This window comes from Arachis hypogaea, chromosome 6, assembly GCF_003086295.3.
Source record: "Arachis hypogaea cultivar Tifrunner chromosome 6, arahy.Tifrunner.gnm2.J5K5, whole genome shotgun sequence".
Lineage (NCBI taxonomy): Eukaryota > Viridiplantae > Streptophyta > Magnoliopsida > Fabales > Fabaceae > Arachis > Arachis hypogaea.
Window position 1 is genome coordinate 54,928,963 of NC_092041.1, and position 6,693 is coordinate 54,935,655.

A 6,693-nucleotide genomic window follows, 5' to 3' on the forward strand; every position below is an offset into this window, starting at 1 on the left:
ATATAATAATAATAATAATAATAATAATAATAAATAAAATACTAAAAAAATTTTTTTTTCTCTTTTCCTCCATTTTCTTTTATTGCATTTGCTTATTTTCATTCATTGCATTTTAATTTTGTTTTTTCTACCTTGTTCTCAATTTATTTTCTAAGTTTTCCATTTTAATAATGGTGTTGAACTTTCCTACTCAATTGTTGAGACTTTCTTACATTATTTTTGTGCTTCTTGACTTGTTTGATATTGTTGGGTGATGAAACTTTTAAATCAATGCTTCATCTTGTATGACTCTTATGTCTTTGTGCATTGATATGACCTTATCTCGTCTTTCATGACCCACTTCTTCTTATTTGAACTTGATGTGCCATATGCTTTTCATGCTTCTATTTTACTCTTACATCGAGTATTAGTTAATATGTCATTAGCTTATATTGTTTACATGCGTAGCTAACATGTAGTGGGAACGTTACTCTTATTTGGCATTAGCCCCGGCCTATGTTCTACTTGTTTTGATATCTTTGTTGTAGGCCTAATTGTCGTTCTTCTTTCCTTCCCTTTTAGGTTGGCCACCAAGAGAGAAGAAAGGAAAAGCTTTTAAATGGGGCAACAAACAAGTCATCCGCACAACCTTTTGAAGGAGCTCATCAATTATAGCAACCCATCCACCTTGCTCGTCTTTGCATGCACCGAGGACGGTGAAATCTTCAAGTGTGGGGAGGTCGTCCGACCAATCTCCATGGGTAACAATTTTCTTTTCAACACCAAATTTTTATTTTCTTTGTTAGAGTAGCTATTGCATTGCATGATAGGTTGCATGTTAGTTAGAATATGTACATATTTTTACCACTTCTTTCTTATTAGGACTACTTGGTTAGGGTGATGATTTTCTTTCCAAGAAACTATTTTAGGTGATGAGCGGATAATTTATACGCTTTTTGGCATTATTTTTAGATAGTTTTTAGTAAGTTTGAGCTACTTTTAGGGATGTTTTCATTAGTTTTTATGTTAAATTCACATTTCTGGACTTTACTATGAGTTTGTGTGTTTTTCTGTGATTTCAGGTAAATTCTGGCTGAAATTGAGGGATTTGAGCAAAACTCTGAAGAAGGCTGACAAAAGGACTGCTGATGCTGTTGGAATCTGACCTCCCTGCACTCAAAATGGATTTTCTGGAGCTACAGAACTCCAATTGGCGCGCTCTCAACGGCGTTGGAAAGTAAACATCTAGGGCTTTCCAGCAATAGATAATAGTCCATACTTTATTCGAAGAATGACGACGTAACTTGGCGTTAAACGCCAAGTTCATGCTGCTGTCTGGAGTTAAACGCCAGAAAAACGTCATGATCCGGAGTTGAACGCCCAAAACACGTCATAACTCGGAGTTCAACTCCAAGAGAAGCCTCAGCTCGTGGATTGATCAAGCTCAGCCCAAGCATACACCAAGTGGGCCCCGGAAGTGGATTTATGCATCATTTACTTACTCATGTAAACCCTAGTAGCTAGTCTAGTATATATAGGACATTTATCTATTGTATTAGACATCTTTGGTCTCAGTTTTGTTTTATTCTTCATCTTAGGAGATCATTGATCACGTTAGGGGGGGCTGGCCATTTGGCCATGCCTGAACCTTTTACTTATGTATTTTTCAACGGTGGAGTTTCTGCACACCATAGATTAAGGGTGTGGAGCTCTGCTGTACCTCAAGTATTAATGCAATTCTATTTTCTTTTATTCAAATCTCTCTTATTCTTATTCCAAGATATTCATTCGTACCCAAGAACATGATGAATGTGATGATAAGTAACCCTCATTATCATTCTCACTCATGAACGCACGTGACTAACAACCACTTCCGTTCTACATGCAACAGAGCTTGAATGCGTATCTCTTAGATTCCCCAACAGAATCTTCGTGGTATAAGTTAGATAGATGGCGGCATTTATGAGGATCCAGCAAGTCTCACCTTGTCTGTGGTATTCCGAGTAGGATCCTGGGAATCCGGAAAGTCTCACCTTGTCTGTGGTATTCCGAGTAGGATTCCGGTAATGAATGACTGTGACGTGCTTCAAACTTGCAAGTGCTGGGCGTTAGTGACAGACGCAAAAGAATCAAGGGATTCTATTCTAGTAGGAGCGGGAACCAACCAGTGATTAGCCGTACTGTGACAGAGTGCGTGAGCATTAGTTTTCACTGCGAGGATGGGATGTAGCCATCAACCATGGGTGATGCCTCCAGACGATTAGCCGTGCGAGTGACAGCCGCATAGGATCATTTTCCCGAGAGGATTGAAAGTAGCCACCACTGATGGTGAACCCCTATACAAAGCTTGCCATGGAAAGGAGTAAGAAGGATTGAGTAGAAGCAGTAGGAGAGCAGGCGTCCTTGAGCCATACAGCATCTCCATTCGCTTATCTGAAATTCCCACCAATGAATCTGCATAAGTCTTCTATCCCGTTTATTATTTCTATTCTCTTATCTTTATTTTCGAAAGCCATAAACCATTTTAATCTGCCTGACTGAGATTTGCAAGATGACCATAGCTTGCTTCATACCAACAATCTCTGTGGGATCGACCCTTACTCACGTAAGGTTTATTACTTGGACGACCCAGTACACTTGCTGGTTAGTTGAACGGAGTTGTGAATTCAAATAAAGACAATTATTGAATAAATCCATACAAGCACAAAGAATAGTGATCACAATTTCGTCCACCAAGTTTTTGGCGCCGTTGCCGGGGATTGTTCGAGTATGGACAACTGACGGTTCATCTTGTTGCTCAGATTAGGTAATTTTCTTTTCAAAAATCTTTTTCAAAAATTTTTCTTTTATTTTTCGTTTTTCCAAAAATATTTTCGAAAAAAAATTAATGAAAATACAAAAAAATTAGAAAATCATAAAAATCAAAAATATTTTGTGTTTCTTGTTTGAATCTTGTGTTAAATTTTAAGTTTGGTGTCAATTGCATGCTTTTAAAATTTTTCTTGCATTTTTTCGAAAATCTCATGCATTCATAGTGTTCTTCATGATCTTCAAGTTGTTCTTGATAAGTCCTCTTGTTTGATCTTGATGTTTTCTTATTTTGTGTCTTTCCTTGTTTTTCTTGTGCACTTTTGCATTCATATTTTCCATGCATTAAAGATTTCTAAGTTTGGTGTCTTGCATGTTTTCTTTGCATCAAAAATTTTTTTTTCAAAATAATGTTCTTGATGTTCATCATGATCTTCAAAGTGTTCTTGGTGTTCATCTTGACATTCATAGCATTCTTGCATGCATTCATTGTTTTGATCTAAAAATTTCATGCATTGAGTATTTTTGTTGTTTTTCTCTCTCATAATTAAAAATTCAAAAATAAAAAAAATATCTTTTCCTTATTTTCCTCCAAATTTTCGAAATTTTGGGTTGACTTGGTCAAAAATTTTTAAAATTAGTTGTTTCTTACAAGTCAAGTCAAAATTTCAATTTTAAAAATCTTATCTTTTCAAAATCTTTTTCAAAAATCATATCTTTTTCATTTTTTTATAAATTTCGAAAATTTCAAAAATCTTTTTCAAAATATTTTCAAAATCTTTTTCTTATCTTTATATCAAATTTTCGAAAATTAGCTAACAATTAATGTGATTGGTTCAAAAATTTGAAGTTTGTTACTTTCTTGTTAAGAAAGGTTCAATCTTTAAATTTTAGAATCTTATCTTGTAGTTTCTTGTTAGTTAAGTCTTTTTAAAAATTAAATCTTTTTCAAAATATCTTTTTATTAAAATTTTTATCTTATCTTTTTATCTTTTATCTTATCTTTTTCAAAAAAATTTTAACTTTTTCAAAATTTGATTTCAAAATATCTTATCTAACTTCTTATCTTCTTATCTTTTTTTTGATTTCAAATCTTTTTCAATCAACTAACTAACCTTTTGTTTGTTTCTTATCTTTTTCAAAACCACCTAACTACTTTTCCTTCTCTAATTTTCGAAAATATCTCATCCCTTTTTCAAAATTTCTTTTTAATTAATTAATTGTTTTGAATTTTAATTCTAATCTCATCTCATCTTTAATTTTCGAAAATCACTAACCCCTTTTTAAAATTATTTTCGAATTTCTCTTCTCTTCTCTTATTCTATTTAATTATTTAATTACTAACATTTCTCTTCACCTCTCTTCATCTAAAGAATCCGAATCCATCCTTCTTCTTTCTTCTACCCCTTTCTTCTTCTACTAACATAAAGGAATCTCTATACTGTGACATAGAGGATTCCTCTTTCTTTTCTTGTTTTCTTCTCTTTCATATGAGCAGGAACAGGGAAAAAGGCACTCTTGTTGAAATTGATCCAGAACCTGAAAGGACTCTGAAGAGAAAATTAAGAGAAGCTAAATTACAACAATCCAGAAATAACCTTTCAGAAATTTTCGAACAGGAGAAGGAGATGGCAGCCGAAAATAATAATAATAATAATGCAAGGAGACTGCTTGGTGACTTCACAAAGCCAACGTCCAAGTTTGATGGAAGAAGCATCTCCATTCCTGCCATTGGAGCGAATAACTTTGAGCTTAAGCCTCAACTAGTTGCTTTAATGCAACAAAACTGCAAGTTTTATGGACTTCCATCTGAAGATCCTTATCAGTTTTTAACTGAATTCTTGCAGATCTGTGAGACTGTAAAGACGAATGGAGTTGATCCTGAAGTCTATAGACTCATGCTTTTCCCTTTTGCTGTAAGAGACAGAGCTAGAATATGGTTGGATTCACAACCTAAGGATAGCCTGAACTCCTGGGATAAGCTGGTCACTGCCTTCTTGGATAAATTCTTTCCTCCTCAAAAGCTGAGCAAGCTGAGAGTGGATGTTCAAACCTTCAAACAAAAAGATGGTGAATCCCTCTATGAAGCTTGGGAAAGATACAAGCAGTTGACCAAAAGATGTCCATCTGACATGTTTTCAGAATGGACCCTATTAGATATATTCTATTATGGTCTCTCTGAATTTTTGAAAATGTCACTGGATCATTCTGCAGGTAGATCTATTCACCTGAAGAAAACGCCTGAAGAGGCTCAAGAACTCATTGACATGGTTGCAAACAATCAGTTCATGTACACCTCTGAGAGGAATTCCGTGAATAATGGGATACCTCAGAAGAAAGGAGTTCTTGAAATTGATGCTCTGAATGCCATATTGGCTCAGAACAAAATGTTGACTCAACAGGTCAACATAATCTCTCAAAATCTGAATGGATTGCAACATGCATCAAACAGTACTAGAGAGGTAGCTTCTGAAGAAGCTTATGATCCTGAGAACCCTGCCATGGCAGAGGTTAATTACATGGGTGAACCTTATGGAAACACCTATAACCCATCATGGAGAAATCATCCAAATTTCTCCTGGAAGGATCAACAAAAGCCTCAACAAGGCTTTAACAATGGTGGACGTAATAGGCTGAGCAATAGCAAGCCATATCCATCATCTTCTCAGCAACAGACAGAGAATTCTGAACAAAACACTTCTAATTTAGCCAATATTGTCTCCGATCTGTCAAAAGCCACTTTTAGTTTCATGAATGAAACAAGATCCTCCATCAGAAATTTGGAGGCACAAGTGGGCCAGCTGAGTAAGAAAGTCATTGAAACTCCTCCCAGTATTCTCCCAAGCAATACAGAAGAAAATCCAAAGGAGAGTGCAAGGCCATTGATTTAATCAAAGTGGCCAAATGCACTAAGGAGGAGGAGGACGAAAATCCTAGTGAGGAAGACCTCCTGGGACGTCCTTCAAGCAAGAAGGAGTTTCCTATTAAGGATCCAGAGGAATCTGAGGCTCATCTAGAGACCATAGAGATTCCATTAAATCTCCTTCTGCTATTCATGAGCTCTGAAGACTATTCTTCTTCTGAAGAGGATGAAGATGTGACTGGAGAGCAAGTTGCTCAATATTTAGGAGCTATCATGAAGCTGAATGCCAAGCTGTTTGGTAATGAGACTTGGGAAAGTGAACCCCCCTTGCTCATTAGTGAACTAGATACTTGGATTCAGAGAACTCTACCTAAAAAAAAAACAAGATCCTGGCAAGTTCCTAATACCTTGTACCATAGGCACCATGAGCTTTGAAAAAGCTCTATGTGATCTAGGGTCAGGGATAAATCTTATGCCACTCTCTGTAATGGAGAAGCTGGGGATCATTGAGATACAACCTGCCTTGTTTTCATTACAATTGACAGATAAGTCAATAAGACAAGCTTATGGAATAGTAGAGGACGTGCTAGTAAAGGTTGAAGGCCTTTACATCCCTGTTGATTTCATAATCCTAGACACTAGGAAGGAAGATGATGAATGTATCATCCTAGGAAGACCTTTCCTAGCCACAGCAGGAGCTGTGATAGATGTCAACAGAGGTGAGTTAGTCCTTCAATTGAATGGGGACTACCTTGTGTTTAAGGCACATGGCCATCCCTCTGTGACAAAAGAGAGTAAGCATGAAGAGCTTCTCTCAGTTCAAGGTCAAGAAGAGCCCACACAGTCAAACTCTAAGTTTGGTGTTAAGATCCCATATCCAAACTCTAAGTTTGGTGTGGACAACTATACAACATTGACCTGATCACCTTGTGGCTCCATGAGAGCCACTGTCAAGCTATTGACATTAAAGAAGCGCTTGTTGGGAGGCAACCCAATTTTATTTATCTAATTTTATTTTATTTTGTTTTAGTGTTATTTTTGTG

The 6,693-nt window shown here is 36.2% G+C and overlaps 1 non-coding gene across 1 annotated transcript; it reads right to left on the bottom strand.

Annotated features, from left to right (window-relative positions):
* Positions 1–4,817: 4,817 nt before the first annotated feature.
* Positions 4,818–4,921, bottom strand: LOC112700025 (small nucleolar RNA R71). The gene has a single exon (XR_003152950.1). It is a non-coding gene; the product is annotated as a small nucleolar RNA R71 (small nucleolar RNA).
* Positions 4,922–6,693: the final 1,772 nt, after the last annotated feature.